A 25119-nucleotide genomic window follows, 5' to 3' on the forward strand; every position below is an offset into this window, starting at 1 on the left:
CTCAAAATTCCCTGTTGAACATCAAGTGAAACCCTGGTAGTATATTCAACTTAAGCATTGTCTTGCCAATTGTGAACATATTCAAATCCTCATATATTTCTGTTGCCACATTAATTATTCACCTTTTGAAATTTAATTCATATCATGATTTTCACACTCACAAAATCCTGCAGAATTTGATGATGATTGTCATTTGATGACCTTGCTTTTTAGAGATAGCTATTTCACAGCATGCAATATTCATTCTGTAAATTCCTAGCGCCTGCCCTGATAATTATGCTCATAATTTTGGCCTCGCTTGCTACACACATGCATCTAATACGAATTACATTTTTGAACCACAATTAACAGCACACTCAATTTGCCCGGTGATTATCAGATAGTAAAAGCGTACAGTAAAAACCGCACAAATGAAGCCAGAATTTGTCCATCAACCTTATTTATAAGTGAAAAGAGTGGAGAAGATTACAAAATTTTAATAAGAGCATTATATTATGGTAGCAATAATCTAGGTGTTTTACTGGAAGAGAAGTCGATTACTGTAAATGAAATTTTAAAATGTCCTTTCCATTTTGCAGATAACACAAAATGACTCCTTTCATGTCTCCTGCGATAAGGATACATTTGCCACACATTTAAATGGTGCCTTCACCCCATCCAACCCAATGTATAAATTAATAATTCAGTGACATTAATACAAGAAGATAAATGATAAAGAGGTTGGAGCACAAGGGCCAAGAGTACACACAGACTTCTTTGGGAAGAACTAATACCTCTCTGCCAATTACAGGCAGAACTTTTTTAACAGTTTTCAATGGCATTTTTACAATCTAAATAGCAGCTTATGCACACGCAATTTCACACAACTCAGGCTTAATAAATCTCCTGCTGGTACCAAACAATCATTTTAAGGGATTAAAGTGCAACATCTGCTGCCATTAATAAGCATTTTATATAGCCATACTTATAAAAGCAGTCTCTACTGAATTGTTAGTCTCTGAAAGAGCTTCTAGACCCAAGCACCAGTTTAGCATAAATTATACCTTTATCATTTGATTGGTGATTTTAGCTTATGACAACAATGAAGGGTATTACTACATAGCGGCTCCAGAATGAAAATATATGCTAGGTAGAACTATTATTTTCCAGTGTGGCAGTGTTCCAAATAGCTGAAAGAAAAAGCAAATTACATAGTCACATGCAACACTGACTAGTGTTTCTAGTCAGACTTTGCAAACATGTTTCCTTCTTTTGCAGAGGCAGAAATACATTTCTGATTATTTTTTGAGCGACAAACCTTATTAATGCTCTGACCTATTCACCACACTACTTCCAGATACAATCTCCTTTATTTTAACTGATACAAAAGCAGGACTTGGTTGCGCTATCACAACCATGGTTGTAAAGGCACTTTCTAGCGTCCTCTCACCAAGCTCAATGACATTTGAACACCTTTTGAGAAGTACAGTCCTAGGTTGTATGGTAGGATTTAGTTTCAGAATAAATTACTGCCTGTGCATGCACGTTCCTTGAAAGTTTTAAAAAAAATCAAAGAAGTTAATATTTCTCATCAGGGATTTGAAAAGTATAAATCCTAGTTGACAGGTCCTGAAAGTTCAGAAATGAGGGCCCCCATGTAAGATTGGCAGGAACCAAGAACACTAACTGCAATGGTACCTCGGGTTACATACGCTTCAGGTTACAGACTCCGCTAACCCAGAAATAGTGCTTCAGGTTAAGAACTTTGCTTTAGGTTGAGAACAGAAATTGTGCTCCGGTGGCACGGCAGCGGCAGGAGGCCCCATAGGCTAAAGTGGTGCTTCAGGTTAAGAACAGTTTCAGGCTAAGAACGGACCTCCGGAACAAATTAAGTACTTAACCCGAGGTACCACTGTATTGGCATACACTGCATAAACCTCTCAGCTCTGCACTGCCAAAAGAAGGCCAGTGCCTGCCATTCTGGACAATGGAATGCCACAGACCGCCAAGCATGCCCCGTCATAAAAGGAGATCGAAAAATGAGATGCCAACAAGCTCGCTTTCATTATTTTACTTTAGTTTCATATATTGCTTCCTAATCAAAAGAGCTGAAATGACAAAATAATTCTGCTGTGCTTTTATGGGTACCGAATAGGGGCCAGGGATATCCAGAGTTGGATGTTATTTACGTACCCAAACTTGTATGCCACGTCCAAGTCAAATGTTATTTTGTACGTGAACAAGGCTGCATCTTCTAGGAAACACAATATACGCACAGAATGTTTTGAACCTCTTCTTCGTTTCCAAAAACCAGCAACAACAAAAAGGATTGCAACACAAGGAAATATCATTGTCTGGCATAAACTTACAACCAGTGCCAATGTGTGACAGCTGACAGAGAGGTCGGAACCTATTAGCCATACTAGGCTTTGAACTATTCACGGCTGAGGCCAAAGCCACTCTTAGCCAAGGGAAACCAGCTGCTTGAAAAGAAAGAAGCTTTTGGCATTAAGCCAGGATGTAAGTAGATTTAAGCATCCCTACCCCCCCCCCTACTTCCCTCCACACTGATGGCTGCTTTCAGCTGAGAAACATCTCCAACAAGGCCCATATGCACCTTAAAAGCACCCAAGACTGGGGAGAATTGACATTTTGGACACCAGGTGTCACACTGCAAGTTCCAAGGCCATCGACTGGAATGTCAGCACTACCATGTGAATTGTCATGTGGGGTTCTGGTTTCCCTACCATGAACATAGTTTTTAAATGTGACAAGCTGCTCTGTACATGCAGGGCAGCGGAGAATGTAATGCCCAAGGGTCTGTTGAGGTTCGAAAATGGTTTTTACTAGCTCTAATAGGCAAGCCGAAATCTTTGGTTGCCTGGCTTCTGACCTTACTGTTCCCTGCAAGGTTTGCTCTGTGTGACTGAGGCCCTCTGGGCACTTCAGTTAAGCAGCTTACAAGGAAATACCCTGACTTTCTTTCCTGACCTGGACAAAGGAATAGGTGCAGGGGTGTTGCTGGGTGGTGGAGACCATGCCAGTTTGCTCTATATAGCCAAGGCACTCCAGACACTTTGGCCGCACAGCTGCTCAACAACCCTGGAGCCAAGGAGGGAAATAGCAACTGACACAAAATTTCTGCCAGCCATTCATCGTTCTGGACCAGCAAAGTTGTGGGAGCCTGATAATCTCTATTATACAACTTCTGGAACTGGGGTGGGGGAGAACATGCTTTGAAAACTTAACTTGGTTCAGCTGACACAACCCTCACCTGGGTGGAAGGCAAATTAACACAAAGCTATCTGAATCGCCATACTGCAGCGATTTTTCAAACTGTTTACACAGAAGGAATATTTTCCATGGTCTGCCACCTAACCTTTGGGGCACAGTCCAGCACAGAACCTCTGTTTATGAGGAGCACTTGGCAGGATTTACAGGGACCTTTCATTTATTTATTTGCACAATTTCTAGCTGTTCAAATAATTTCATGTGAGTTGGGGCATCAAAGAAGGCATATACAGAAAATCTTAATATGCATTCAGGCGGATACAGGGAGAAATGCTTCTTAAAGTGCCCAGGTCCCCGATTATTCAGGATTATCACTAGAATTGAATAGAAATGGGAAGCAAATAAGCAACCAATGCAATGCAGCTCCCTCAGCCGATGCAAACATGTTTCTGCTGGGCTGGACCACTTCTAATTCTGACAGCTGCATTGGGAACAAGCTGCAGCTTCCAGGCTGTCTTTAAGGGCAGCCCCATCTAGCAGGCAGAAGAGTAATCCATCAGGTGTTTTCCAGAAGATGGATTACTGTGACAAAGCTGCCTCCTTTAAGGATTGGATGGAGCTGGAAACAGGCACTCAATGCCACCAAACCACCTGGGTATCCAGTGACAAAGAAGCCTTCCCTGCTCTGTCAAGGGAATGTGTGTTACCCACATCTAGGATGGACTGTCGCTCAGTACCTGGGACAAAAGTCTACCAATCCATAGAGCCTGTGTCTTACTAGTATTCATTCTATTGGCCCTTCTGTAGCCAATCACTGAGCCCATCATTATTTTCCAATTCAGAACACAACTGATCACAGTTGCTGATATTAGCATTTTAAATTTAATCACCCTTATTGCAGCCCCTCCCCTCCTCTCCCCCCAAAATGAGGCCAATAAATATGAGGAGCTCATTTTGTATGAAGTTGTTAGGATACTTAAAAAAATAACAATGAACCAGTTTTATAATTAGAGTTAGTAAACGGTGTAATATATACGTCTGGGCATAATTTAGAATTTGCACATAGCACTCCTCAGACTGAACACAAAAGACCTGTTCTGGCATTTCACTAAATTAGAATCCTGGATTCCCACAGCAAGAAAGTGCATATGTAGAGTTTATTAATGCTTTAAATCAAGCTATTATTCAGTGCTGCATAATGAAATCTACTATAGTCTTACATGGTGATGACAAGGAATATTCTGTATTCCGGTGCTCAATTTCCATATGCAAGTTGCTGGAGCTGAAGCTTTTTGAAGTCACACCCGCACTCCTATGTAATAAGCCTTTCCCCTAAGTTTCCACTGTCTAGAACTGGCTGCTGTTATTCACATTCTCAGGGAAACTTGTCTATTAGGGGAGAGGAGGCGCAGCATTATAAAAACACCACTCAGGATCAGACCTGGAGTTCTGTAGTTCACATTAAAGCCACCGGTGTTGCCTTAGTAAGACTTTTACACTGACTACCGAAAAGGGACAAAAAATGGCAGGTCAGGTGGGAGAGTGAGTTTCTATAACTGGGCAACTAAAATACTGCTGATGTTTCACATGCATTAACACAAAACAAATGAACACAGCTGTAAGTAACTTGCAGGCTGACTTTCAAAGAACTCTGACAAAGCAAACCCCATTCAGAACCATGAGGCCTTTCTCACTTTGTTATTCTCACTGTCAGGATAACAAAGCAGCTTAAAAGGTAGTGAATGAAAACTGCTGATCCTGCCCTACAAGGAATTTTAGATGTGGGCTATGTGATAGTGATTGCCAAGTCAGAACTGGAGCCAGCTTCTTTGTGACAGTTTTTAAAGTAGCCCTCTGACCACTGATTTCCTCTACAGAGAGAGAGGGAGCGTAATTTGTTACATTTAAATAGTCGTCCCTGCAATAGGGAATCCTTCTGTTTACAGTGGAGTTCCTTCTCTGTGAATTAGACACTACCACAGGTGGGAACAGTGAAGGCAATTTTTGGCAGTCCCCAGCACTGGGCAAGGGAATCAACAACAACAAAAATCATCATTCCCCACAAGTAGCCAGTTTGCAATGTTTCCACTTTAAAAGCAACCCTTTATCTACTCATTTGTAGCCAAAACCTGAGAGTTAAAGGAAGGGGATCCTAACTACAAGGGTGGAAATGCAAAGGACTTTCCAAGTGTTAAATACTGAATGAAAGCAATGCCTTCGTAACAAAGGAGTCAAAATAACAGTAATATTATTAGGCAAGGACAAACAAACAAAACTGGCCAGGAAAGTCTATGGAAGAGGCAGCAGAACGACAAACAAATTGAAAACATTAACCTTACAACAAGCAGAATATTCTAAGCCTGTTCAGAACTGAAATCAATTAAAGTGGAACTGTAAATTGAATTGAATTTGAACCAACGACGAAGGCAGTATTTTACAGTTTCAAAGCACCTGGGTTATAACGCTGAACATTTTACAAGAACCATGTGACATATAATGGTCCTTTCAGATACACCAGAATGACTTGTCACACAGCATGGCATGCATGAAGAGAACAGAAGGACACAAATACATATGCAGCTACTTGGCAATGAATACAGGTGCTGACCTGTCTATGTCAGCAGCGAAGGGTCACTGTACAAACAGGAACACCCTGGAGCAGGATAAAGAGAGGCTTGTAGCAGAGCAATGAAGGCAAAGATGATGGAGGTGTGGTGTCCACTTTCTTATTGTTACAAAGGAATACAGAAGATCAGCTGAAGCCATGAGCCACAAAAGCTGTCTGCAAGATACAGCATAGCGACGCTACACAGGCCTTGCTTATGGGAGGTTGGGTGTAAGAAGAGTGGGTTGCAGGTCTAGACAATGCAAACAGCTGGTACAAGGGTCTTCTCTCTTATCATTAGCAATGTCACATTGTGGCGGAACAGAAACAGCAGCTAAGACTGGGTAGCAGTCAGAGTGCACCTGCAGCAATTTCTTAACATCACCTTATAATGTTGACCCAGTGGAAATGTACCTGCATGCACTGAGACTTCTAAAAATCAGTTTCCACACACCACACTAGATGACATAGAGGTATTAAAAATGCAGTTAGTTATTTAAACATTTCCAAGCAGGCTCTTTAACACCTCAGGGTGCCTTAAGCATTTCAATATCCAAGTGAAGTGTCTACAGCAGCCTGATACTCGCCAAACAGTTTTGGGCTACAACTCCCAACATGGTGGTGCTGGCTGGGGCCAATGGAAATTGCAGTCAAAAACATCTGGCAAAGGCTGGTTTACAGTGTATAATATTAAAGGTGCCATCTGTTGCATTGCCTTTGCAAGAGTTGCCATTGCACTGCAAAACTCCTAGCTGATATTTGGTTTGAGGGAGTCTGTTTTTACAGGATGCAGGAGACAGGGGTGGGGGCAGCTTTTAAATGATTTGCTGTTCAATAAACCTAAGCTCTAATAAGATACTAAAATAGATCTAACATTTTATATGTCAGCTCTTATTACTCTGTTTTCTGCAACTTCACCATGTGTCAATATACTTTGCCTCAAAAAGACTTTTGGATTTATTTTTAAAAATGCACACATTTGGTCAAGAGTTCAGTCAATGTTTCTTGACCTGAAACAGCTATTTTTGTCTTCAGATTTTCTAAGCAGCGAAACTACACAGCATATGATTAGCACTGTACATGTTTATTCTAAGTTTACAGCTAGCTATGCCATAACATTCCAAGAGCAGACCACAGTGACCTCTGTAGTATATGATAAAAAGACCAAAACTAACATTGTGAAAACGAGATCCGGAATGTTACATTTAAGCTTTCCCACAGAATTATCTGGACACACATAGGGTCTGGCTGGTTGACGAATATAACGCTTGTGGCCAAGAGGCCCCAATTCTGCTCCTACTCTTTAAAACTGAAATAGTATGAACACAGATTAATGCTCATGTGCTAATTCTCACACAATATGATCTCAGATGTTTCTATTTGCAAGTAATTTTGTTCAGGACACTTTACTTCCAAAAATATGTAGTACAAGCTGCCAGCCATACGAACATTCTTAGTAGTTGTGGAAAGCAGATTTTTAAAGAAAGTTTACAAATTATGCGCTACAAAGGAGGAATATACACATCTCCACTATGATGTGTGTTACATTTCCAAATGCATGTGCAACCTGTGCTCTTCCTGTGGGGAGAAAGGTGCAAGTTCTTCCTCCATAGATTGCCTAAAAGCACAGAAAGCCTAAAGCATCATTTGCACATCCGCTTTTGCAGATTATAATAAATTTTGCTTATTTAAAACACTGCTACCCTTATCTCAACACACTGCCAGCTTTCAAGAACCATCATAAAACATGCAACAAAAGTATAAAAAATAAAATAACCAAACAATAAAAAGAAAAGTAGCACAAATATTAAAAATAGCACTTTTTTTGTCTTGTAAATCTGGGTTTAGGGTAAGCTCTGTTTCAAAGCTTATCTGATGAGCTTCCTGAATCAGTTCCCTTCGTGGAAATGAACTGGAGAAGCAATTAACCTTATGTGGACATTCTGTACATAGCTAAGGACATTCTATACATGGCTAAGGTGTCCTAATGTACATCTCCAACTAAGGAGAGAGTCTTCACACATATGTAATCTCTTATTTCCAAAGTTATATTTTTAACCATCTATGAGCCAATATTTCTGCAACAACAGATTTATTTTTTTGTCTTGTTTCATTTTTGGAACTGGAGACAAGCTACTGTGCTGGTCACATTTCTAAATACTTTCAGCTAAACAGGCCCATTTAACTATGCAAATACACTGGCAAATGTTCTGTTCAGCTCTAAAAATTTATTCATCTTGCAACGATCAATAATGGTCTTGGCAATGAGTTTCCATTCCTTCCAACATCGAACCAGTGTGCATCTTAATTACTTTTGTGCACATAAACCACCAATTGTCTACGGTCCAGACTTTGCCCAAGTATTTTTGTTACATATTTTGCAGTTTGAGGTCCATTAAACTAGCCACAGTTATGCACAAACCATTTTTCTTTCTTTCCAGCTGTACTGGGGTGGGGCTAATTAAAATAGGGTAGAATATGCTATTGAAGGGCAACAGAGGCAACTTTGTCCTTCTACCAAAGACCAAGACATTCATTATTCAAGTTTATTGTGAAACACTATTCAACAAGGTAATTAATTTTTAAGAATGCAGAAAATAGAAAACGTTGCAAAACAATTAAAAATAGCAAGACCTGCCAGAAAAGTTTAGAAATCTGGAGTTTTTAAAGAAAACTATACCGTATTTCTAGTTCCAGAAGTTAACTTCCCAGAGGCCTTCAACACAACCATTTTGTGAAATTAATTTCACAAGTGCAGTGCAGGTAAGAATGGAATGATCTTCCCTCAAACTGGTGGCTTCCATGTGTTTTGGACCACAACTCCCATCAGCCCCAGTCACCATGGCAAATGGGACTGGGTGATGGGAGTTTTAGTCCAACAGATATGGAAGGCACCAGGCTGAAGAAGGCTGCTATGTATGGTAAAGGTAAAGGACCCCTGACAGTTAAGTCCAGTAACGAACGGCTCTAGGGTTGCGGCACTCATCTTTCTTTACTGGCCAAGGGAGCTGACGTTTGTCCGCAGACAGTTTTTCCGGGTCATGTAGCCAGCATGACTGAGCCGCTTCTGGCGAAACCAGAGGAGTGCACGGAAACACCGTTTACTTTCTCGCCGGAGCGGTACCTATTTATCTACTTGCACTTTGACGTGCTTTCGAACTGCTAGGTTGGCAGGAGCTGGGACCTTGCAAGGGGAGCTCACCCTGTCGCAGGGATTTGAACCGCCGACCTTCTGATCGGCAAGCCCTAGGATCTGTGGTTTAGACCACAGCGCCACCTGCATACCTGCTATGTATGGTACTCTTCCTTATTCTGCAAAGCTGTTCCAATGGTAAAGAAAACAGCTCCCTATACACATTCAACATGGCTTAATCACCAAAGGGTGATAAGCCCTTACTAAGATTAAATACCAGTTTAAACATTACCTCAATGGCTGTTGCCAGAAATCAGTTCCATGGAATAAATCCAAATGGCAGTACTAACAATTGTATTTGCTTCCCACATTGAATTGGTTTCCCCTTTTGGCCTGATTATGCAATAAGAATCTGCACCAATAGTACATTACTGCTGCCACACAGCCCTGAAAGCAGTAAATTAATCTTGGCAGCAGCTACACTAACCGAACTGAATCAGCCTAAAGTAAGAAAATGACTTCACAATCCATGAGTGCCCAGTTACTGCCAGTGATAATCTGACTGCAGCTTCAAGATCTCCAAGTATATAACCAATGGTGGGGGGGGGGGATAACACCCTGGGCTCCTTTGGGAGAGAGGGAGAGAAATTTGATAAAGTATAAATAAACAAACACCAAAGATAATACTAGTATTTCACCTTACATCTAGAGTGGGTGGAAGGTAGATCTTGATCTACTGGTAGATTAATGGGTGATTTGCTGCAAATTTGCAAGGGTCCAATTGTTTTAACACTAGACATAATAAAATGTCCCCTCTCCTCCCATTTATTTTGGCTGGGGATGGGAACCTGGTAGAAAGGGCTGTGAGCTCACCTTTGGTACTGAAGATAAATTCTTAAGGCTGGGTGTGCTAATTTAAAGTGTGCCTGTCCTTCCCCTATCTCTGAATCTCTGGGTTCTATGAAAAGAAAGGAGATCCACTAGCTTGAAGTCTGCTCATCCCTGAGACACAGTGTTCCTACGCATACATGTAAACAAACACACCTAGGTGTTTACATGATATACAGTCATGATTACTAGATTAACACCCACACCTAGAAGTTTCAGTTCACAAACATTAAAGATGCTTGACATCCACCCCAAATGTTCTTTCTTGTGGTTCAAGCAGCAGATGACCATCACTAACAACAAACATATTTATAGAAGTAATATAGAAATAACCTATATGATAATCAGCCTGCCACTCCTGAGGTCAGATAACCGCCCACTGAAATGAAGGAAAAACAGGGATTATTGTGCATGTTTAGGTAGACTCCTTGCCAGTTTGTCTCTACCAACTTGGCACTGCAATTCTATTTTTGGGAATCTTTGCAAATATAGGCTACCGGTGTTATTAATTCTGATCACGAGCATTGACATGACTAGCACAACAACCGTTATTAGCAGGGGCGTGGGAGCGCAGCAGTCATTAACATAGGATAGTGTTTCCATACGGAAAACTTCTCATATATCAATAGTAGAATGAAACAGCACTACTGCAAAGAATGCATCATCAAGAAACAGCAAGAATACTATTGATGTTATTCCCAGATGAGATATTAATTCCAAGACCCTCAGGAGCTGCTACTAAATTTGAGAGAAGAAAGCAAAACTATTCCAACACCCTGATGCCAAGAACCATTCCATGTGCAAAGGAATTCTGCCGTGTGCATCGCAGCACACATAGGTCTCTGAATTGAGATAACCATTTATTCCTACCTGATTACTTTCAAGAATATGTGTAAGAAATTTCAACACAACCAAAATGGGGGAGGAGGAGATACTATGGGCATTCTATTATCATACTAGAAGAAACCAATAATAAACTGATGTCCAGAATTGCTGCACTATATTGCAGTTGTGTTGTATTATTGTTTGTAAAATGTTTACTGAAATTTTACTGTAGAACTAGGTAAACAAACTCTGGATCTCAGACATTATCTTTTCTTATGACTGTGCCCACACAATACATTTGATAGGGAGGATACTTGATGCATTTAGTATCCGTGTTTTATTTCCAATGCCTCTATTTTTTGTCATGTAGCATGTAGTTTCTTTAGGACTATGCAAAGATTCTTATTTAATGCTACAGTTTATAACAGCTTGATCTGGGAAGTGGCATTTCAAGAAAATTTTAACTACCATGCTGTGCCTCCCTCTCTCACTCAAAGCAAACATTTTTAATGGTGAAAAGCAAATAGCAACAAACTCAGCCAAACCGAATGAAAACCACAACAGGGGCAAACAGAAAGAAAAAAGCAGTCATTTGCCACCCATTTCCAAATGCTAACACTTTTATTGCCTTTGGGCAAATAAAAGCAATCTGAAAAGGTAAAACATATTTTTCAACCTCTCTGTTCTTTGAAATGTCTTCATTAAAATTGAAACTTTTGACTTTTTGGCTGGATTATATTTTTAAAGGACAATCTTTAAATTGATGCCAGTATCTTTATTTAGAAGTAGTTCATTCTCAGAACCTAATGTTCTTTCAAATTATCATATTGTATTCCATGAAATGGCTGTTGCAGGCATGAAACTTTTCCTAATGCTGAACACTGTAGTTTCAGCCTCTGTTATTAACAATACCAGCAGAGCTATCCTAAATTTGCCTACTTGAAAGGAAGTCCTATTGAGTTCAACTGGGCTTAATCCTAGGATATAGGATTGCAGCCGATAACTAAATTATATATTTGCTGCGCTAGAAACAAAAGCAGAAACACCACCCTGGTTTATTCTATGCATATAGGGAGAAATCAGTGTTTTCCAAAACATGGCATAAGAATTAAACAAAAAATAGGCAAATACACATATGTTTTTCATTAAAAAATTCAGAACAGGATAATATCATGTGCTTTATAAATGACTGGTTAAAATCATTATCATTTTTTTAAAAAGGCAGTAATAGTTACACCACTCCTTCGATTGCTAACTAAATGGAGAGTTAGGTGTTACAAATCAATAACCACACAAACAAATGAAATGCAATTTCAGAAATAACTAATGATTTTGCTCATGTGTTTTGCAGTCCTAAACACATCTTTTTTCTAGAAAGCAACTTTTTACTGCAATTGAATAATGGAGACACACAATACTTTTAAGAATTTAAAACCACTCATATCATTTGTGCCCAAAAAGATACAGAAGTCGTTGAGAAAAGAACTAACCAACTTTGTGAAATAATAGTAATAATCTTAAAATTCAAACAATATTGGAATTTTCAGCTGAAGGAACATTTTAATTAAAATGAAGCAAATATCTGCACTAGAAATATCAAATCCCCACCCCAAAAAAACCCCTCTACTGGTATAAAACAAAACAAATTTATGAACTCTCCATTAGTTAATTATTGTCAAACTAATTGTGAAAACACTTGCAAAATTCACCCATTTCTCCTTGACTTCCATCAGTGACACAATCACTTCTGACTGTCAGTCCACTGACACTCTCCCCTTCTCACCCCAATGGCTATCACTGCATATTGTAAAGCCAGGACTTTTAACTCCTAGAAATACAGATGGTGTTCCCTTCCAGCCAAATACAAGAAAATGACACTCATTTTGAATGCCATGAGAAGTGAGAAAAACATGATGTGAGTAAGACATTGTGTCGGCAATTATACCCAAACCAAAACACTAAGCAAAGAGAGGCATAAAACAAAGCCACAAAAAAAATAATCAGAATAGAAATGCTAATCAGATAAAATGTAAAGCATTAATTGTCATTTTGTTAATCTACAAATCATTTCATAACCCGCTATGAGGCACCCCATTGCTATCCTGACTCCAAGTATCACGGTCTTGACATAGTACATTCAGGGAAAAAATGTTGTTAACAAAATACCTTGCTGTGTAGCAGAGAGATTTGTATTCTGTGCAGCTGACAGGTTAAAATGAAAAATTTCCATCCACAGGTATATTTCAAAGGCTCCACTGCTTTGATGTACTCTGTGCAGCAGGTTTTTCCATTCCTCAACCAATAGCTCCTGGTCACTTACATTCCATTTGCCAAATAGTAAAGTGTTTATTAGTCATAACCACACAGCTCTTCCAAAGGTAGAGAAGAAACTACCAAACAAACAAAAAGATCACTCCTCTATACACGAATGCTTTCCCACAGTGACTCGCAAGTAGGGCATCATCATTTAAAACGAACCGGGCCAGCGAAACGACCACAGCGCAGACTCACAACTCACACAGACAGATTTATGATCTCTCCAAAGAGGAGACTGCTAATTAAAAAAAAAAAAATCCAGCTCAGTTGTTGCAAAGCACACAAAACCCAAATGCAACTGAGGTAAACATCTCAGGTAGCCTAGCTTGTTTATTCTCAATGAACCACATACACAACAACAGCAGATAGCAGCCTGTACGTTTTCATAAAGTGTGACACAGTCTTCCTCTTATACTGCAATTGTAAAATAAAAATAAAACCTGTACCAGGAAGGAAGATTCACTGAGTTCAAAACAACACTTTGGATTTAAGCAAAAGATGTGTAATAAAAAGTGCAGCGGGAGATAAAGGACTGAAAAATGTCAGAAGATTACCTCTTGCTACCTTTAACATAGTATTGCATTTATTAGTCTAAACCTGCATTTTACAGAGGTTTCCCCCCCCCCCCCGCCTTCTGTTACAGAATTTCAATTGGGATCCCGCTCATCAATTCTCCTATTTAATTATACATTTCCTTATACTCCCTTAGATGTTAGTAACAGCATAGCATTATCTTTTACTAGGGATACTTGCATGGCACTAAGCCCCACTGAGCATACTGTGACTTACTTCAGAATAAACACACATATATCATCAGGTTGCACAGATTATAAACCATGAGTCTCTAGGCAAGCATCACAAAATGTCCTTTTATTTTTCAGAGATGTAGACATTAAATGTAAGCTCTCAAACCTAATCATGTATATTTCAGTGGTCAATATTATACATAGTATAATGGTGCATATAAAATGTGAGGACTAATTCTTATTACGTACGACGATTCTGGATTCCTAATCTCTGTAATAAAACTGTGTATCTATAGGTGATATACCAGTTACTGACAACTCATGTAAAAGGTAGCAGCTGACAATTTAAATGTTTTCGAAACATAAAGACTTTGGCCATCGCAAACTTCAAATAGATGCGATGATATGCTTACTAGAAGCCAGCCTGTAGCATGAAGTAGCAAAACTTTTAAACAAACATTTTCGAAAGATTGCAACTTTTTCTCAAATTTGTTTATACTTCCAGTCCTGCATTCAACTATCCATTTGTCATGGCACATCATACAAATCTGTCTGAAAAAAGGATACATGAGCAAGTCTATTTCTTCCTTCTGTGCAGCCAAGAGATCAGAAGCATCCCACTGCCTCTTTTAAACTAACCAGAGTTTACTATATGCAAGCTGTGGAAACCCTGCTTTAAAGTATAATTTGTTAATAAGTCAGGATGAAGAAAAAAAATGCATGTTTGACTGGGGTTTCAGCAAACCAGTTTAAATGAATAGTACCCCAGCCCCACCCCAAATCTGGGCTAGCTGAAGTGCTTCTAATCTTCCCTTTGCATCCACATTGAAGGAGAGGGAAAAGGGGCACACAAGTCCAAGTAGACTTGTTTATGCATGATTTTGGCATGACATCAAACACAGGCCAGGGATTTTAATTTGCCACACTGCGCTGCTGCATATCCTGTCCCTTGACACTGCAATATCAGTCCTACTTCGCAGGATTCTGCCACATGAAAGTCAGAGAGGAGGCAGATTAGCACAGCACATGGGTTTCTGCATGTTCCACAATGAAATATTGATCGTTACTCTGTTCTCCCATATTGGATATTCCTAAAGAATGCTCACCCTAAAAAAACCACAAAGTTCTCCAGGCAACTATGTCAATGCATGTCTGACATTGAGCGTGTGTGTGTGTGTGTGTTTAATTTTCCAGATTTTCAAATTTTAACACCTTTTAAATATTGTTATATTCATCTCTGGCCAATCTGTGTTTTCACAGTAGTTGGGTTAAGATGTGGTTTTAACCCTGCAATGTTGTTTGGGGCTCCCTCCTGTGATTATTTACATTTCTGTGCCTGGAATTTGCTACTTAACTAAGACCATGTCATTCTTTGTTTTGTTTTTAATTGGATTTTTTGGGCCACTACATTGTATAGTGATTGATGGCATTGTATGTTTCTTTAAACTGTTCTAATTATCTGTCACCCAGATAATTTATGTAGAATATCACTAGTAAAGAATTTATTTTATATATACCGTATTGGCCTGAATATAAGCCTCACTCTTTCCCCAAATTCCGACCGTGAAAAGTTAAAGTGTGGCTTATATTCGCGACCTTACGGTATGCAGCCAGGAGCGCCCGCCCCGTGCATAGTCCCCCATCCTCTCCCCCAAGGCCGGGCCGGGAAGGGAGAGAGCAAGGAAGGCGAAAGGTCGCCAGCAACACAGTGCGTCTCCCTCCCCCCAGTATGAAGCCAGGAATGGAGCGACTTATATTCAGGTATTTTTTTCTTTTCCCCCCTCCAATTTTAAAGGTGTGGCTTATATTCAGGTGCTGTTTATATTCAGGCCAATACAGTATATAATAAATATTGTTCACATTGGCTAGATGTTAATACATCTGAGCCTGTTTCCGTTGATCCTTCACGCTTACAACCCGGTGACCATAGCATATTTTTGTGTGCCATCATTTCTGGATCTGAACCATAATATTTGCATTCTGAGAGAGCACAGATGCTTTGGCTATGTAGTCATTATTAATTAACCAGAAATCATTCCAACAATGCTGATTTTCAATTATCTACAATTTATTTAAAAAGGTGCGTCTCAACTTATCCATGCCATCCACAGCTGGAAAAAATAAATTAAAAACACACCATCCTAGAATCAGCAGAATAAAATACACCACAGGGAAGGAATTAAACTTACTCTACACTTGCTTAGCCCTTAGCCCTGGCAATTAAAATACAGCAAAAACAAGCAAGTCTTTGCAGCATTTCTAAAAAAACACTCAGGCTCCAGTTTTCATGAAATCCTGGGAATGCGGGGAAGCCACTGAGAAATGTTCAGGCCCTAATGCAGGAATGTGGAATCTCTTCCCTCCAGATGCTGTTGGACCACTGAAAGCTCATTATTTTGCTTATAGTTCATATTTTGCATATTAATGGTTTAAGGCAGATACTCTCAGATGATCTTAAAAGATTGTGGTGAGACTTCGAGGTGGCCATTTAAGTTGATTTGCCAAGCAAGAAATTAAGAAATTTGACTGTAAATTAAGCCAAATGCCTAAGAAACGTACAAAAATAATGGGCTGGGTCCAGACTGTTTATGTGAATGGAAGGGCTCCTTTTATGGTCTCTAATGGATGAAGTAGGGGGAGATTACAGTGTCTTCCCTGATTTCCCCTCGCCTTGGCAGCCCCCACAGACACAATACCTTTTGCACTGTTCTTCCAGTTCAGCTTTTCAAGAGGGAATCAGAGATAGGCATGCATAACTTGCCCTGTGCTCTCTCAACAGTGCAACAGAGCTCTAGATCCAACCTAGTATGAATACAAATATATAATAGATGAAGTTACCTTTTACTGTATCCTCCCCAAATATTACAACACAATATTTAGGATCTAACAAAGCTTTAGTGGCAATCAGTTCTACTCATGCAAATGGAAGTGATTCTGGGGTTTTTTCCCATTCTCCCCTTCAGCTGCAAGACTCCAAACCACATCTCATTCCATTCTGACATATTTCCCAACCAAATAGGAGCAGCTTTCACGTGGTGCAGGAGGCAGCAGCAGTAAAGCCCTTCTTCATTTCATGAATGGAATTCCATTCATATTAATACAAGCAATATTCTCTCTCTCTCTCTCTCTCTCTCTCTCTCTCTCACACACACACACACACACACACACACACACCCCTCTACAATATTTACAGCAGTGGATTTTGTTTCTTTGTTTTCCATTTAGTAAAAGAAGTTGAAACAACAAAACAAAACTTTGCTCCTCTTATTTCTTCTTTTTCAAAATGGCATGAAATGATACAACTTTCATGTCCTGATATTTATTCTATTCAATTAATATATATCTATTTTCCTGAGCTGGCTAGGCTTTCCAAGAATCCCATCCAAAAAACAGAAGGGAAATGAATTCTATGTATTAAAAGCTGGTGCTTTTTAGGCATCTGAAGCTAGACAAGAATATGCAACCCTTGGCAGAGTCAACCCATTCATCCCAATGAAAATGCTGTGCAAAATCCAAGAGTGTACAGTCATTCATTCACTGAGAATGAATGAATTCTCAGTGATGCCCCCCTCCTGTACCACACGTAAGTCATCAGCTCCTCCATTTGTTATTTCTCCTTCCCTGGGACAAACAACTCTCTACACCCAACCACAAAGTTTCACGCAAATATATTTCAGAATTTACAATTTATATCCTAAGTAAGAAGGATGAAAGAAATATCTGACTTTGCATTATTAAGCAGATGAGCAGAAGAAATGTATTTCTGACACCCTTCATACTTACTATAGCCAAGGAGAGCAAAGGTGGATCGAACTTCAGAAGATCCGCAGCTCCAATCCAAGTCTGTCTAGGAGTATTTCTATATTCCAAATAAGTCTTTCTGCCATAATCCTATTGGAGTGTAATTGCTGTGGCTAATATCCTTACCCTGTTATGAAAATGTTCCACATAAATGTGGTACCAAGTTGTTATGATAACACATGATCATGCTGTGAAATGGTAATTCCTATACAATAGCCCTTGCCAATACCATAAATCTCTTTATTAGACAACATACTATTACAGGAGATCTACTTAACTGTTTCTCTACTTAAAGGGCCATTTGGTGTTACAACAACAAGCCGATTTTTTCACATTAGCAAGGATTAGACAGTATAAATAATGAATCGGCACCAAGATGGTGTACTTTTGTGACACCAGTAAACCTTTTTGCTAGTTGTTTAAAAGGATAATCAAAAATACAATAAAAGCCTGTGTTCTCCTGCACATATACACATTTTTAACATTACGGCATTGTAATAAACCTTCAGAAGAATCAACTCTCAAACCAATTTTCTGGGAGGATTTATGGCAAGTGAGTGTGTTTCTGAGTGCTGCTTCAGTTTTATGGAATGTGCAACTATGCATAATGCTCTATTTCATATTAAAATCACAGCAGATAGCATGCAGACTTATGAAACTACCTTAAATGAAAATAGAGCACCATTATTTTTCAGAGCTAAACAGTGCTTATTTCAATGCCATCTCCATTACCTTCTTTGTACAGCAAGCAATATATTAAGTCACATTTATTTCCCTAACATTTCTCTTGTTTCATGAAGGGCTTCATCATCCGAAAATGCATAATTCAAATTCTAAAACATGCAGGAACATCCTTCAAATTCCTGATACTAAACCTTAAAAGATGACATTCGCAAATGCAAGGCGCCCATGTCTTAGGTGATATTTATTTATTAATAAGCTCATAATTTGATATTATTATACCACCACGGCCTTTTTAAACTGTAAGCAGGGCTGTAGTTTATTTCACCCCTAAACGTTTTAATGCTGAAGGTTTAGCTGTTGAATGCATTACACTAATTTGTTGGCTATAGTACTAGTGATTTTTTTTGTAAAACAAAAACTAAGACTTGACCTGGCAACTGTAATGTAACCAACAATATAGATAGATAGATAGATAGATAGAGAGATAGAGAGAGAGAGAGAGAGAGAGAGACAGACAGACAGACAGATAGATAGATAGATAGATAGATGATAGATGTGAGAAAATATCCCATTGTCACAGCTTTCCACTCAGCATACCAAACACTATAGTTAAATTAAGGAAGCCCTGAAGCTTGTGAACTTATTTTTTTTTAAGGAAGGCAACAAATTATTTTCTGAATATTTCCTGATGTTTCGGTTGCCAATGATTCTTTACATCCACCCCGCCCCATACAGTTGCACAAGTATTACTAACATGGGAGTTTGCTTTTTAAAAACAACAACAACAAACCCTAATTTTAAAGCAAAGAGTATTTTCATCTGAAAAGGGAATGTCATTTTAACAGCCACTTACACTTTTTGCATATTAAATTTACAATTGTTTGCCAATGGCTATCAGCGATGTAGGCGCTTCTCAAAGCATACCCTTCAACACACTTTACATGTAAAACACTTCTAATCTGAGCAAAAGCAACAGAGAATGCTGCAACAAGCAGACATTGTATTTATGCTGAAAAACAATTGCAGTCCTTTTTTTTAAAAAAGCCACGATTATTCTGATTATCTCATATGCAAGCTCCCTCTGCAGGTAATAAGAAGAGTTAGCAAAAAGTATGCAGAAAATGCAAAAATTTAGCACTGGGAGACAAAGAAATGGACACTCTTTGAAAGGAATTCCCAGACAGCTAAGAGTTACCTGATATCAGTCACTCCTGAAGAAGGCACCCTGGCCATTTTTATCTCCTGCTGGCTCTATCTAGTTATCCTTGTCCTTCAAAACAGTTAAGCAAGCAGCTTTAGCTCACTGCATACGAAGATGTAAAAGCTGCTGCTGCTGTTCCCCCCCCCACAACATCACATTAAGACTTTTATGGGAAAGGGAAAACCAACACTGAACCATCCTGAAGTGGAGGGACCACCCAAAACAAGTCATCACTTCCAGGCTAAATCATCTCCTTAACCAAAATAAACAAGCACAGCACTGTGGCTCTGTTTAACGTCCCTCTGCCACATAAGCCAAAACCTATTCCTATTAGGATTAACTTGCTACCTCAAAGTTTAGTATCAATTACACTGAATACAAACATGGGTATTTTAAGAAAAATAAGCACATAATATGAAATAACGGGGGGGGGGACATTTACTAGTTGTCCTATCCTTGTTTTCATCCATCCTAAGAAAACCATTCTACTATCACAGAAAACACTTTTGGGCAAGCGTCGATATGTATAGCTATAATAAATGAACACACCCAATGTTTGATATAAACTCAGTAAGATTCAGGCTTTGGGTGGCTTCTGACTCGCGCTACAATCCCAACCATGTCTACTTGGCAGTAAGTCCCATTAAATCACTCTAAGGTTAAGTGAGGTGCGCAGACCCACCGAAATTAGTGCACAAGTTTTAGTCATTGCTGTCTTAAGTCCACTGGTGTCAACAGATCCACTCTGTATGTGACTTTGTCAGATACCATCCATACTGTGCCAGAGGTGCTAGCCAAAGTCAACCTACAGTTGGACTACAATTGCAAACCGAACCAACCCCAAACCCTTGCAGAAGGGCTGTAACTCAGCAGAAGAGTATCTGATTTTAATGAAGAAGGTCCCAAGGTTCAATCCCTAGTATTATATCCAGACAAGGTTGAGAGAAACCACAGTCCAAAACCCTAGAGAGCCACTGAGTCAGTGGAGACAATGCTGAGCTAGATGAACCAATAGTCTGAACTGGTATAGAAGAAGCTCCCTATGTCAGCATTTGTGAAGCTGGAGTGGCACCAGTTTTCTACTTTTTACCTTAACCATTTGTTAGGTCACTCCTACAAACAAGAAAGGCTTTGTGGTCTAATATAAAATGAACCCAAGGTTGATTTCAATGTCCAAGCTCAATTTCTCTGGGTTGTCATAAAATTCCTCTATAAACCAGGCAAGACCCTTTCAGAAATTCAATTACTAATATATAAAACCTAGAGATTTTGCCCTCCGGGGTAGGGATGAATTCACGAACTACAAGGTTAGGGGCGGAAAATCCAACACAGATGATGACAATACGGCCTTTGCCACCTGGGGAGGAAATGAAGTGCAGCATGCAGACCAAAATGCTGTTTCTAATAAATGATGATAGCACTGGTAAAAATGATAACCAACGTACATTTTTTAAAAATTGACGAGAAATAACTGAAAGGAATATTTAAAGGCAAAATGGTTAAAGCAGACTAGGAAAGGATCAAGAAATCACAATGTTTTTCTGAGCGAGCTTTCAAAAGCTTGTAACACAAGCATATAGGCAACTCTTCTCTGTTACAGGAAAGCCTCTAGTGGCCAAATCCATAGCCTGTCATCAGCAGGTCCTGTCTGGTAATCTTCAAACGATGTGGCCTTGAAGGCTTCAGGCACAGTGAGTGCTGAGAGAAGGAACACAGCATCCAAACTACACAAGTAAATACATTTAATTTTAAAAAAATTAGAGAGAAAAATCAGACTATTTCACTGTTTTTTTGCAAATCTAAGCAAAAAACAGAAAGGGCGAGTCCCTCTGTAATAACTCTGATTTCCTCTCCTCTCCTTTCCTGTTGTCTATCAACAAGAGTTTATTTCCAACCTTTCCTTTCTGAAGCTGAGCAAGATCATATTCAGTAAGTACACATGACAAAACTAGAGCCCAGTTATTCCATCCACGTATGCTAATATAGCTACACTGATTTCAAAAGACATCGGTCTAGTCCAAATATGCACCTGCACTCAGCACAAAGCGAATCAGGTCTTGTCAGTCAGCAAGGAATATTTCATCAGCAGCTAAATGCAATCACAATTATAGCTGAGCCCTCCAGACTACACATACTGGAACAGAAATACCTCTTGCAAGGAGTGGGGGGCGAGGGTTGTTTGTGGACCCATTTTATTTACCCAGATCAAAGAGAGTCTGGGTCATTAACTTGCAGTGTGGCTGCAAGGTCCTTTCATGCTATCCTGGCCAAAGAAAGGAGGGAAGGAATCTTGCATTAAGCTATGACACGGCAAAAACAATGGCTGACTCACGTCAACAATCATGTTCCATCATGAAATCCGGCTCATGAGCTTGCCAGAAAAGATGCCACCCAGCAATATTTTAAATGGAAAGAGGCAAGAGCTGAACAAGCTTGGCAGAGTTGCCTTCTCTGTCTTAATCTCTCACACATGTACAGGTTCTTATGGTATGCACTGTCCATGGGTGGAAGGAGATGACAGAAATTGTTGGCATGCCAGTGGGAAATGTAATGATTTTAGGTGCTGGCTGTTTCTTCTTTTATGCTACATGCTCAGGTGATTAATTTGGAAAAGCAAAACAAAGCAAAAGGACTTCTGGGACCTGGAGCTTCCTGAAAGACACCCTATGTCTGGTAGTCCTATGGCCTATTGCCAGAAGTGTGGGGTGAGCAATGATTATTTAGAGGGGGGAAACTATGAACACTGCTCCTCTTCAAAAGCACTAGGGCCTAGGGCCATGTCCTAGAGGTCTTAGTTGCTGGACTTAGCCCAGAGGGAGGTCTGTTTCCAATTAAACCTTGCTCCCACCAAGCCAAAGTTTCATCCCAGTTTCAACTCTCCATATACCTTATCAGCAACTAAGTAGAAATCTCAGAATTCTTTTAAAAAAAAAAACAAAAAAAAACAGTCATCCATTTCCCCAGCAGCAAAGAACAATTTTGGCAGTAATGGAAGTGAAAGTATTCCGCCGTCTAGAAGCAGAGCAATAATCATTCCGAGGTGTTGACTCATATGAAAAAATATCTACAGCAGACGCAACACACAGTTAAAAGAAAGAGTAAAAGCACCTATTTAAATATGGGGATGAATTTTGCATCAAGGGAACAAATCAAATGGTAAAAAAAATAGAGTATCAACTGGTAAAGCATAACTGATTGCTCAAAATTGTTATTATGTATTCTCCAAACTAAGAACATGCAGACAACTAAGTTTGCTATCCTATACCCACTTAGGATATTATTTCTGAAATACACTGATTTGCACAATCGCTCTTATTCAAAACTTTTGCAACTCAAGCAATATAGGTAACGACAACAGCATAAACATAGTGCCCAGTATTTTTTTTATTCAAAATAACAAATTTTAGAACCCACAAAAACGTGAATCCAGTATCAAAATAGCAGAATGTGTTCCCCTTGACTTAGAATCATTTCCTAATTTCTACATCCATATGCCAAGCATTTCTCTCCTGAACATGGCAAAAAATATTTAAAATATTAGAGTTTAGAACCAGTATTTATATTCAAACAATGTATTAATGTCCTTCAGCCTTACTGTTCTGAGAAAAGCAGCATCTGACAATGTTTACTACTCCTTCTCATTCACACAAAATGAAGCAAGAGGTAACAAGCCTCACATGCTGGGGTATCCTACAGCAGTTTTACCCCATTTATCCCCCAAAATCTCCTAGAAAAATTCTTGAAACGGACAAAAACATTTATATATAATTAGAAAGTAATGTAAAGCATGCAAATGTATATAAAAAGTATCCTTTTACCATAAACACTAGTCAAGCAGAATGAGAATCTGCTTGATATACTGGAATTATAACTCAAATTAATTCTCTTTTATAAAAAAACTGGAGATTGTGGGCAAAACATGAAAACTACAGTGCAAGGAGATGTAGTTTCTCCTTGCCTCTTGCAAAAATAAGCAACATTGTAAAGTGTTTTGTACACTAAAAGTGCTATATGTAGCTACTAAAGATTGGTTACAAAAGCATTTGGCTGCATTATGTCTTTAAAAATTATAACTTCGCTTCCTTTTGTATCCATGTACCTAAATACAAAATAACAAAAAACAAGCATTGTTTCTTCAGAGGCCGCATGGCTTTCCCTTTCTTCAAAAACACTGCAATACTTACAGTGGGGAGGCTGGATCCATTTCCTATGATCAGTGTCAAATATTTCACACAGGGAAAAGTCACAATTCACGCATCGCATTTGACACAGTGTGTGTGTGTGTGTTTCGCTACCCAGGTTTGTACCAACTACAAAATGTGCTTAAATAAGCTGTCCAGAGCAAACGCAATTCAGAACCAACATGCAATCATTTAAATGCCCAAGTATATTTTAATGTTTATAAGGTTCAAATTCTAGGCTGTTCGCCAGCAAGAGGTCCCCTTTTCTCCCTCAGCACACGTTCTGTTGTCAGGCCATGATTAATTCTGTGCTCTGTAGAGGGAGACATTACATCCGGGCTAAAACATACCTAAATTTTACCCTGAGGCAGAGGTCTGGTTTAAACATCTCCATTCAAAGTGGCATTTGTCTTCCCCTTTTCAGTCACTTTATTCAGAAATTCTAGCATGATGACTTGGTGACCTACAAATGGCCCACCGGTTTTAAACTGTTATGTTGCCTGCCCCTTGTAGCTGGCTGTACTCAGGGTAGCAAGATTGTGTGTGCACCAGGAAACTACACAGAGGCAGATGTTCAACAAATGAAAAAGACAAATTCTAGCTTTCTGTACAAAAGGCAGAGGCAATGTTTTCAAACTACAGTATTACAACACAGAGAGCCTACAGAAATATGCAATCATTTTAAAAACAGAAAAATATCACTAACACATCATCATACATATGTTTTATTTTAAAAAAGGCGAACAACTGTATCTTAAGTGAGTTTTTCTACGCTGGAGACATGAAATGGATGCTATTACTGTCACCCTACAAAGTAATGTACTTTTCTATATTTGGTCTTCATTCTTGCATGAAACACCTACTGAGGTTTTCATATTTTTTCCATTACAAAATCAAGGAAGATATGCAGGTAAAAAACAAAAAATGGGTGGCGTGACCATTTTCCATACTCAATGCAATCCTATACACGTCTATGACAAATATATACATTTACGCAGAAGCAAGCCCTACTGAGTTCAATGGGGCTTACCTGTCAGAGTGTATAGGATTGTAGCGTATATTCCATTTCTTTTGGAAAGTTAATGCTCTATTAGTTGACTTATCCACTTGTGCTCCTGCACAGAGAAAAGCAACAACCACCTACGGTAGAAAAATGTAGCAAAATTACATGCTATTGCATATAGATTACACTATATTCTTGGTGCATTAAGAGCACAATCCTATGTATGTTGACTCAGAAGTAAATCCTACTGTGCTCACAATGAGGCTAACTCCCATGTAAGTGGGCACAGGTCTGCAGCCTCTATATGGCCACTTTTGATAATGCTAGGGAATTCATACATTGCTGGCAAGATGCTACTTAACAAGGTAATCTCATTTCTGTGGTTTTTCAGTATAATTGATTTTCCCTCTTAGCTGCTCTGATAATTGAGCAAAATTATACAAGCGTGGTGGGATTTTACTTACCAGCGCACAACACATAAAATCTTCTACAAAGATGAAGTATACTACTTCATAAAACTTCATTT

The 25119-nt window shown here is 39.1% G+C and overlaps 1 protein-coding gene across 22 annotated transcripts in view; it reads right to left on the minus strand.

The window, feature by feature from the left end:
- The window catches only part of ADGRL2 (adhesion G protein-coupled receptor L2), a 560560-nt gene that overhangs the window by 176457 nt on the left and 358984 nt on the right, over positions 1 to 25119 (minus strand). The window contains exon 2 of one of the 22 annotated variants that reach the window (XM_077928533.1): positions 24621 to 24730. The exons of the other annotated variants lie outside the window; for them this stretch is intronic. The gene's annotated coding sequence lies outside the window, so the exon portion shown is untranslated. The remainder of the gene's footprint in view (positions 1 to 24620; positions 24731 to 25119) is intronic. 22 annotated transcript variants of the gene reach the window in all.

Source organism: Podarcis muralis, chromosome 5, assembly GCF_964188315.1.
Source record: "Podarcis muralis chromosome 5, rPodMur119.hap1.1, whole genome shotgun sequence".
In the NCBI taxonomy this organism is placed as follows: Eukaryota; Metazoa; Chordata; class Lepidosauria; order Squamata; family Lacertidae; genus Podarcis; species Podarcis muralis.